An 11,185-nucleotide genomic window follows, 5' to 3' on the forward strand; every position below is an offset into this window, starting at 1 on the left:
AGCCGAAAACCAAAAGGCTAGAAGTCTCGCTGACCACACCAGATGTCACCAACAAAATTTTGAAATAGTTATTAGCCCTTCTCATGGATATGCTGAGTAAGCCATGAGTCAGCAGTAGTTAAATGATGTAAATGGCGCAAGTGTGGTTGCTGGAGGGAAAGATGTTGCAGGGACCAGAGAACCGACCACAGCGAGAGGGGGACTATGCTGGGTTGTGCTCTCCAGAAGGCTAGAGGAGGTGAATGTAGAGCCCCCAAAGGAACCTGGGAGATTTATCCGCATTAACAAGAAAGGAGAGGGGTGTGAGGCGCAGATGCTCCGGGCAGGTAGATGTCACGTGGGAGCTTGTGATAATTCTCCACTGACGACTTCAATTTTCTCAGTGCACAAGGAGGCAAGGTGACACCTGAGAGACGTAAGTATGGAGGTGTTCGAGGTTTGATGAAAGACAAGATATGAAACAGTGGTCTCCACTGGAGAGTGAGCACAGACTTAGAAATGGTGGCAGGATTGCCAGCCAGCCGGAAGGGCCTCCTTTAAGGTTCTGGTTGTGAATTTAAACAGAGAGTAGCCTGTCTCCAGCCACAATCCGCTGAGCAGGTGCAGGCCCGGATTAGTCAGGGGGCTGGAGGTTTGCCAAGCAAGGAAGACAAAGAGAGGGGGCGGTGCAGGGAGTGAAAGGTCTGTTCGAGGAGCAATGCTGTTGATGGACATTGGAAGCTGAGCTGCTCCAGAAGCGTGATGACAGGAGGGCTCTGTGGGACCTTGAAAAGATGGAGGGCTTCGTGGATTGAGAGTCTCTGGACCGGCAGGAGCCGTGGCACCTGGTGCGAGAGCAAGTGGAGGCCAGAGAGGGAGATTCTTAAAATGCAGATTGTGTCCATGGTGTTGTGAGCCCTCACATCCAGTGTGCAGAGAGGTCTTTGGTAAACAGGTAAACTCTATTAACTCACAGGAGGTTTAAATCAAGCCCAAGAGTGTCCTCCACAGCTGCAACCTCTGTTTGGGGCGGCTTCCCTAAACAGAGGGTGGACTCAGAAACACATTAAAGTGTTTCTGTAAGCTGAGAAATGCTAAACCCACATGCCTGCACGCTCTTCAACAGGTTCTCTCACGCTCTCCACCAATTCCCAAGACCTTGGAGGAGGCACAGTCTCCATCGACGCGAGCCCGTCCAGAACTCTTAATCTGCTTGGACCTTGGAAACATGTTTATTGAATGTAAAGCGTGTGTACTTATTTTTTTCCTTCATGGAAGAGAGAGCAAGGGAGGAGCAGGTGAATGTCATGTGTTTTAAGTAGTCCTTAAATTCTGGCTGCAACTTTAATTACGGCACGGAGCATGAAAGCCGGCACCTGGCAGCAGGCTTTCAACTGGCAGAGAGGCAAAGACCTCGGATGGGAAGAGACAGGAATTTCCAGACAGCACAAGGAGATGGAAAAGTCCCAAACCAGGACATTAAAAAAAAGTTGACCTTCCTGGGTGTGTACAATGACAGCATGAAATCTCATTCAGAAGAATTGGGAGCCTCACACCTGGGGACACAAAAGGTGAGATTCAAATTTTCAAAATGGCAGAGTCGCTATATTTTGAAAACTAATCCATGAGTGTCTAAGGTTGGAACTGTCTCCTGGCTGATTCTTGGGCTGCATCGCCCTTGGCACGCTCTGGTTGCTTGTTCTGGGACACAATTCTCCTTTCTGCCAAGACTGGGGGCAGGCGAGCTTGTTAGGGGGCTGTTACGTAGCGAAGCAGCTGACGCAGGTGCTCACGAGGGGCGGTTTGTCCTCAGCAGAGATTCCATTACCATTACGCCTTGTTGGGGTTTTTCAGCCTCGGGCCTTTTGGCAGGTCAATGTGAAAAATCATTAAAAATATAGAAAGGCCGATAGCAGGGCTTTTCTTTTCGATTTTTAAAGGCTGGAAACAGGCGCTGCAGACAGACCAACCAGAAATCAAAGTGAGGGGGAAAAAAACCCAACTGCTTTTTAAGCAGTTGTTGCTGCTATTGTTACTGCAAACTGTTGACTGTGTGCTTCTGGTTCTGATTAAAGGTAAGTAGGTTTTAAAAGGAAATGCTTTGTAATCAGGGGGTCCACTAAGCCCCAGATTCAAGACAGAAGGGAACAAAGATTGATTATTTCAAGCCTGCGTTGTTGACTGCGGGGCTAGGTACCCACAGAAGCGTTGGCGTAGCTTCTGACTGGTGAGCGAGAGCAGAGAGCGATTGAAAGGAAGAAACGAGTCATTTCGGGGCTGCGCTCCACGTGCTGGAGAGGAGGCAGCGGTGCGGAGCTCTCTCAAAGGCAAGGTGCAGAGCTGGCTCACACCGGCTTAAGGGAAAATGGGACCGGAAGAAAACGCATGCAGCACCTCTTTTCCTCCCCTGCCGTCCCCAGCTGCCTGGTCTTTTACTCCTTTCACCCTCTCCTCCCTCACCCCATCCTCTCTGCTGCTGGCGGGTTTTGGCTGATCAGCCTGTGATTGACACGGCTGTCCCACAGCCCCTAGGTGTGTGTGGGCCGAGATCAAGGACCACAGTGACTCGCCTGTGTCACAATTCCAAAAGCCTGGGAGAGAAATTGACAGGCCCCGTGAGGCAGGGCTATAGATTGTTCAGACCCGATGGCCAAGTTTCTCCCTGTAGGTGCATGGCCAAGCTCATTCTCTAGGACAGTGGGCTGGGGTGGCTCCCTAGGGATGGCAAACATCGAGGACTTTTATCACTAAGATGATTTCAACGGGACCTTGGCAGGTGTATGGTTTCTGTACTGGTCTAGTTTTTTTTTTTTTTTTTTTTTTTTTTTTTTTTTTTTTTTTTTTTTTTTTTTTTTTGCCTACCTGTGTTGCTACTGACATATTGGACAATCTGTCTCCTGAGCCTTGATAGGACTTGGGGAGTATCATACATCAGCCCGGCTCTCTCACAGGTGCCTTGCTCTTCTGCCATATTCTCCAGCCTTTTGGCTGACATGGTGTGGATACATAGAGCTCACTGCCAACAAGCAAGGGGCTCATCACTTTCTGGGTCCTTCTCTCTTTAGTGCAATGAATTGGAATGATGGATGTGGTTCATTTTATCTTTGAACACAATGATGCTAATATAGTAAATATGTGTTATAATACATCAATTATATTTTAAAGCGTGTGAGGAAAGTGCAACATTATTTGATGTTAAGTCCATTCAGTATGTGTCTATGTTGGAGTGGGATAAACTAGAAGAAAATTTATCTTTTAAGGGGAGATTTGTGAGTTTCACAAGTAGAAACTTGGAGGAGTGGCTGTGTCTTCCTGCATCTATTTGGACTCCTTTAGTAACCAATGTGTGAAACCATGTCATGTGCTGTGAGTCAAATATTGCTCTCTGGGGGCTGTGAGATTTCACACATCCTCCTTTGTGAGAGTGAAGAGGGAGGGGGAAGTGTCTCTCTCCTTTCTTAATAGAATACATGTTTTCCTTAAGTAGATTTTGGAAGTAAAATTTAGGGCTCATTTTTCTTCTCCAAGTTTTGCATTCCTCTTGGCTCATGTATTTATCTTGCTAAGAAGCTTTTAAAAACAGAATGGTCCTTATTTTGAGACACCATCTTTCACCAAGAAGTAAACTGTGAATTCTCTGTAGTTCTTTCATTTAAAGTACTTGGAAGGTATTTGGTTTGTGTTTGCTGGTGTTGATGTGACTGTTTTTAAAATAAAGTGAAATGTTCCATTTTTATTTAAATAACTTTAAAATATCTACCGTGGATGAGTTATCAGAGTGTCTGTGAGGGCAGGTAGCTCTTCCTTCTTTTTGTAGCAGTGAACCAATATGAATATGTATCTAGCTAGGCATTATTTTATTTTATTTTATTTTTGACAGGCAGAGTGGATAGTGAGAGAGAGAGACAGAGAGAAAGGTCTTCCTTTTTGCTGTTGGTTCACCCTCCAATGGCCGCTGAGGCCGGTGCATTGTGCTGATCCGAAGCCAGGAGCCAGGTGCTTCTCCTGGTCTCCCATGCGGGTGCAGGGCCCAAGGACTTGGACCATCCTCCACTGCCTTCCCAGGCCATAGCAGAGAGCTGGCCTGGAAGAGAGGCAACCGGGATAGAATCCGGCACCCCAACTGGGACTAGAACCAGGTGTAGCTAGGCATTATTAATATAAACTTTCTTAGATTGTGTATTTTAAAGAGTTATGTGGGGAAGGAAAGAGAGAGAGAGAGAGAGAAGATAGAAGGAAAGAAATCATTCTACCATCCTCTAGTTCACTCCCAAGGCTGAGCCAGGCTGAAGCCAGGCACTTCATCTGGGACTCACACCTGGGTGCAGGGGCTCAATCACTTGAGCCATCTTCTGCTGCTTTCCTAGGGATATTAGCAAGGAGCTGGATCAGAAGTGGAATGTCTGGGAATCGAACCAGAGTCCATAAAGCATGTCAGTGCTGTAGACAGCTACTTTACTCGCTGTACCACAGTGCCGCCCTAATATAATCTTTCATACTATTGGTCTGTTAGCAATAGCAAATAATATTTTATAGAAGAAATGATCATAAATATGAAAATGGATTGACATAATGTTAGAATCCAGGGTGATACTAAGGATATGCATCCCTGCTCTGTCAACATCTTAATGGGTAGATTTCAACAGAGACCTTCTCAATGTTTGAGAAAGAGAAAGGCATCTATTGGTTGATCAGAAACCACTCTAGTGGTTGGTGTTCAAGACCTATAATCAGAGTGGACTGTTGTGGAAGAAGGTGGGCTGGCTGTGTCTACAGGTTTCCTTGGAAAAGCAATAGTTTGATAGGATTACTATAGCCCAGGATCTGGTTCTCCAGTTTGGAAGCAAAGCATCTTGAGTTTTGTTAACATCATCTTCCAGACCTTATCAAACTCTTTTGGCTGGCTCATGTTAATAAAACTAGTAACAGCAACAGCTAACATGGGGCCAGCAGCGTGGTGCAGTTGGTTAAATATGCAGTGCCAGCATTCCTCATCAGAGTGCTGCTTCAAGTCCTGAACATTCTGCTTCCTTTTTTTTTTTTTTTGACAGGCAGAGTGGACAGTAGAGGGAGACAGAGAGAAAGGTCTTCCTTTTTGCCGTTGGTTCACCCTCCAATGGCCGCCGCGGTAGGCACGCTGTGGCCGGCGCACCATGCTGTTCCGATGGCAGGAGCCAGGTGCTTCTCCTGGTCTCCCATGGGGTGCAGGGCCCAAGCACTTGGGCCATCCTCCACTGCTCTCCCTGGCCACAACAGAGAGCTGGCCTGGAAGAGGGGCAGCCGGGACAGGATTGGTGCCCCGACTGGGACTAGAACCCGGTGTGCCAGCGCCGCAAGGCGGAGGATTAGCCTACTGAGCCGCGGCACCGGCCTATGAACACTCTGCTTCCAATCCAGCTTCCTGCTAATGCACCTGGGACCACAGCAGATGATGGCCCAAGTTCTTGGGACCTTGTCATCCGTGTGGGAGACTCTGATAGAGTTCTTCCTCCCCCTTCCCCTCTTCCTCTCCCTCTCTGTCACTCAGCCTTTCAAATAAATAAATAAATCTCAAAAAAGAAAATAATAGTATGCATCTGATTTTATTAAAAGAGACAATTTATTGATTTCCAGAGAATATGCCCTTTCATTTGTTTATGTCGTGTAGGAGTTCCAGTTTCTAGAATTAAGTTACCAAGAAGGACCTATTGATAACAGCACTCAGCTTGATGTTTGTGGAATTCCAGGGAGGGAGTTGCATTAATTTGAATGACATCTCAAAGATGCCACTGTAAATCCTGCTGACTTCCCCTTGCTCCTCAAGGGGATGTACTTGCTTTGTGACTCAAGTACTAAATGCAGTTTTTCTCTCTCTCTCTCACTCTGTCCTCTTCTCTCTCTCTCTCTCTCTTTGTGATTTAGCATTGGATCAACACTGTCAAATCCTGAATTTTATGATTATACATTTTATGAAGTTAATGGCTCTTCTGATAAAGCATTAGTAAGTCATAGCTTACATTCAATCATATTTTCTGGTAGCTCAGTGCTCAGTAAGGTGGATTGGACTTGAGGATTTTGAACATCTGTCAATAATATACTTTTGTTTGTTTGGTAGGCAAAGAGAGAGAGAGAGAGAGAGAGAGAGAGAGAGAGAGAGATAGATCAAGCTCATCCTCTAATTTATTTCCCAAATACTCACAAATGCCAGGGTGGGCCAGGGTTGAAGCTGGGAGCTAGATATGCTGTCCAGGTCTGAAATAGGTGACAGGAGCTTAATTAGCTTGAGCCATAACTACTGCCTCCCAGAATCTGAATTAGCAGAAATCTAGAGTCAGGAGCCAGAGATGGGACTCAAACCCAGATATTCCCATGTGGGATATGGGCATCGTAACCTCTAGGCTAAACACTTGCTCCCAATTACACACTTTTAGCTCATATTTCAAGGTGGGATTTTTCCATGGGTGGCTGGTCTCATGGTAATAATAATTGTTATTTTTGAGCCAACAATATATCACCAAGATCATATTATCGATTAGTTTTCCAACTGTGTGTTATAATACCAGTTTTAGAAGAGAGTGAACTGAGGTTTAAAGAAGTTGAATGGCTTGCCTGTGGTCACACAGCTTGATAGCGAGTTTGGAATTAAAAACCAGTTCTGCCTGATTCAAAGCTTGTGCCTTCTATTGTTTTTAATGATTTATTTATTTATGTTTGAAAGGCAAAGTCAGAGAGAGAGAGAGAGACTGATTTTCCATCTGCTTTTCCACTTCCCAAATGGCCACAATGGCTGGAGCTGTGCAGATCTGAAGCCAGGAGTCAGGAGCTTCTTCCTGGTCTCCCACATGAGTAAAGGGGCCCAAGGACTTGGGCCATCTTCTACTGCTTTCCCAGGCCATAGCAGAGAGCTGGACCAGAAGAAGAGCAACTGGGAAATGAACTGGTGCCCATTTGGGATGCCGGTGCCTACTAGGCACAGCTTAGCCTACTAGGCCACAGCGCCGGGCCCTGGGCCAATTCTTAACTGATTGTTTTTTAGTTATTGAGACTTTGGAGTTCTTGACATTCTGGATATTACTCTTTTGTCAGACAAATAGCTTGTAAATATTTTCTCCCATTCTGCTAATTGTCTCTTCCCTCCATTGATTATTTCCTTTGCTGTGCAGAAGCTTCTTAGTTCGCTATAACCCTACTTGTCTAGTTTTGCTTTTGCTGCCTACATTTTTGGGGTCTTATCTAAAAAAACCTTTGCCTACACCCATGTCTTAGAATGTTTACTTTTTTTTATAGTTCTTACATGTAGGTCTTTGAGCCATTGTGAGTTGGTCTTTGTATATGGTATGAGGTAGGGATCTAATTTCACTCTTCTACATATGTGTATCCAGTTTTGCCAGTGCCATTTATGAAGAAAATTATTTTTTATCTAGTGTATGTTCTTGGCAACTTTGTCAAAAATCAGGTGGCTATATGTATGTGGGTTAATTTCTGAGTTCTCTATCCTGTCCCATAGATATGTATGTGTTACTTTTTATACCAATACCATGTGTTTTAATTATTATAGCTTTGTAGTCAGGTATTGTGATGTTTCCAGCTTTATTTTTTTGCTCAGGATCACTTTGACAATTCTGGGCCTTTTGTGGTTTCACATGAATTTTAAGATTGTTTTTTCTGTTTCTATAAAGAATGTTGGGTCTTCTGGTTCCGACCTGGCAAGCGCGCAGGTGGTGACATGAAGCTGCTCACCCACAACCTGCTGAGCTCCCACGTATGGGGGTGGGGTACCGCGGCTTCCCCCTGAGCCTGCAGGCCACTGAGGTGCGCATCAACCCTGTGGAGTTCAACCCCACCTTCGTGGCGCGGATGATCCCCAGAGAGGAGTGGGCTGCGCTCCTGGAGGTGGCCAACACCCTGCACCTGGCGGAGGTGCCCACGGAGCCGGTCGAGGGCTACGAGTGCGACGAGGCGTTCCTGTGCTAGATGCACCACGTGCTGCTGGAGGTGACAGCGCCGACCGCCCTGCCCCGCCCCCCGCGCCTCCCGCCCGCAGGTGCAGGTGTTGGAGGGCATGCTGCAGTGCCCGGAGTCCAGACGGCTGGTGCCCATCAGCCGCGGGATCCCCAACATGCTGCTGAGCGACGAGGAGAGCGAGAGCTGACCGCTGCCCTCCGGGTAGATCCGGTCCCTTCCCCCAGTGACACACTGCACACGCGGTGGCTTGCGCTCTGTAGTATATATATATATTTTCTCATTAAAGGTTCAAAACCAAAAGCGGTTTCTCTTTGCAGCAAATATACATTAAAATAGAGTGTCTGTGCAGCCGCGGGCTCTGGGCCCTGGCCTGCCCCAGGGGGAAAAAAAAAGAATGTCATTGGTATTTTCATAAGGATTGCATTGACTCTGTATATTGCTTTGGATAGGGTGGACATTTGAATAGTATAAAGACAGAGGGAGAGACACAGAGAGGAGTCTTACATACAGGGGCCTAAGCATTCAGGCCATCTTCTGCTGCTTTACCAGGTACATTATCAGGAAGCTGGGTTGGGAGTGGAGCAGCAGGGATTAGAACTCATATTCATATGGGCTGCCAGCATTGCAGGCAGTGGATTAACTTGCTGCACCACAGTGCCAGCCCCTTAATGGTGATTTTATTAGCCAATATTTACTAATTAAGATGAGATTTTGGTAATGGCGTCTTCATTGTTTGTTTGTTTTTTGATATATTGATTTTTATTTTCAAGTATCTCTTGGAAAAGATTCCCGAGTTGTTCCTGTAAATTCTAATTTGATTGATTTTATTTTAGTTCCCCTGATGTAATATTTTATTACTAAGTAAAATACTTCTAGAAGCTGATAGCTCAATTAACCAGATTTTTTTCTTTTTTGAACTATATGTAGATCCACTGATCTAAGGTAAACTTTTCTCACAATTAGTAACAAATGCAGGAGCTGACAAGGCAGCATTTAGTAAGATATCTTGTTGATAATATAACACCATGCTGTTAAGTGATTCTAGGCACAATATTTGAGGGTGGACAAGTACATATCTTAGGACCATTTTTTAAAAAAAATAAATAGGATACTCTTGTATTTCATGCATGGGAAGAATGAGCATAAATTTCTGGCTTGGTCTGCATGTCTGCTGACCCGGGCCATGAGAACAGTTGGTTGCCAAGATCAGAGGCCAGTGAGGGGAAGCAGTGAAGAAAAGGCAATGAGGTCTGCCTTCTCTTGGCCATGAACTTGGGGAACCTTGCTTTGTTTATGTCTATGACTTTGCTCCATGCTTCTTCCAAATGTGGGCTATAGTTTGAAAATCATATGGCCCCAGAACTCATGGTTAGTCTTTAAAGTCTTATATTAATGGTACTAAGAGGGTACCAACTTAATCCACTTATGGTGGCTCAAGGTAGGGTTTGGGTAGTGGTGAGGTTGGATTAGGTCACTAGGGTGGAGCCCCTCAGGCAAATCCCCCATTGGTGGAGTATTGATAGTTCTAGAAGCAGAGACACAGACAAACATGTGGGCTCCCTGCCTCTTACCATGTGATGCTCTGCACCACCTTGGAACTCTGCCAGCAAAAAGATAACAAGGGAGACCTCTCAAGCTCACACCTCCAGATTTGTGAGCCAAAATAGCATCATTCTTTGTAAGGCTAGGCTGCTCCAAATCTTTTGTTCTGATAATAAAAAGCTAGTGTATGGGGGTATATTTTTTGCCTCACAGTGTGTATATGTGGAAGGTATTAAGATTAGTAGCCAAATGGGCAAGAACTTCTTGTATAAGACCCTAGGGGCACAGACAATAGAAGCAAAAATAGGCAAATAGGATTACATCAACCTAAGAAGCTTCTGCACAGCAAACACTCCACAAAGTGAAGAGACAATCAACAGAATGGCAGAAAATATGTGCAAACTATGCATCTGATAAAGGATTAATACCCGGGATATATAAGGAGCTCAAGATACTCAACAACAACAAAACAAACCAACCAGTGGCATGAGAAGAGGGAAGTGTGGTTATCCTTTTAGAAATGTATCTGTGAAATATATAAAATCTGTTCTCTTTATATTTTTTAAAATATTTTTAATTTATTTGAGAGGTAGAGCCATAGACAGAGTAGGGGAGAGAAAGAGAGAAATGTCTTCCATTCACTGATTCACTGTCCAAATAGCTGTCATGGCTGGAGCTGGACTAGGGTGAACCCAGGAGCCAGGAGCTTCTTCCAGGTCTCCCATGTGGGTGTAGGACTCCAAGCACTTGGCCATCTTCCACTGTCTTCCCAGGCCATAAGCAGAGAGCTGGATCAGAGAGGAGAAGCTGGGACACGAACCAGCACCCATATGGGATGCCAGTGCTTCAGGCAGAGGCTTAGCCTACTACACCACAGTGCTAGCCCCTGTTCTCTTTATATTAGCACAAATTAAGAAAAATTCACAAAGCACATGAACAGGTATTTTTCAAATGATAAAATATAAATGGCCAACAGACACATAAAAGACTTCTCAGGATCACTAGCCACCAGGGATGTACAAGTAAAAACCACAATGAGGTTTCACCTCACCCCACTTAGGATGGCTCTCATCCAAAAAAATCCAAAAATGCAAGTGCTAATAAGAATGTGGAGAAAAGGATATCCTAATCCACGCTTGGTGGGAATGTAAAATAGTACAACCATTATGGAAGATATTCTGGGGATTCCTCAGAAATCTGAAAAATAAATCTACCATATGACTTAGCCATCCCACTCTTGGGAATTTACTAAAAGGAAATGAAATCAGCATATGAAAGAGTTATCTGTACCCCATGTTTATAGCAGCTCAATTCATAATAGCTAAGATATGGAATTGGCCCAGGGTTCCATCAACTGATGGTATATATACACCATGGAATACTACTCAGCCATAAAAGATAATGAGATCTGTTTTTGCAACAAAATAGATGCAACTGGAGATCATTATGCTTAGCGAAATAAGCCAGACTCAAAAAGATCAATGTCTTATGTTTTCTTTGATTTGAAGTAGCTAATAAAAAGAGTACAAAAAAGCCTTGATATATATGAGTGAAACTGACATCCTATAATCTGATTATTTATACCCTTATTTATATTCCTGTGGAACAGTGGCCTTTCAACTTCTTATGTGTAGAGCTCTTTGTCTAGAAGAGCAGTGAGTCTGTGATTATAGAATAAATTGAAACTACATTATCACAAAACATTTTTAAAAATGGAAGG

At 44.6% G+C, this 11,185-nt stretch overlaps 1 pseudogene; it reads left to right on the top strand.

The window, feature by feature from the left end:
* The first annotated feature begins 7,684 nt into the window (after positions 1–7,684).
* Positions 7,685–8,110, top strand: LOC133773791 (multifunctional methyltransferase subunit TRM112-like protein; annotated as a pseudogene).
* Positions 8,111–11,185: the final 3,075 nt, after the last annotated feature.

The sequence above is a fragment of the Lepus europaeus genome, chromosome 14, assembly GCF_033115175.1.
Source record: "Lepus europaeus isolate LE1 chromosome 14, mLepTim1.pri, whole genome shotgun sequence".
NCBI lineage: Eukaryota > Metazoa > Chordata > Mammalia > Lagomorpha > Leporidae > Lepus > Lepus europaeus.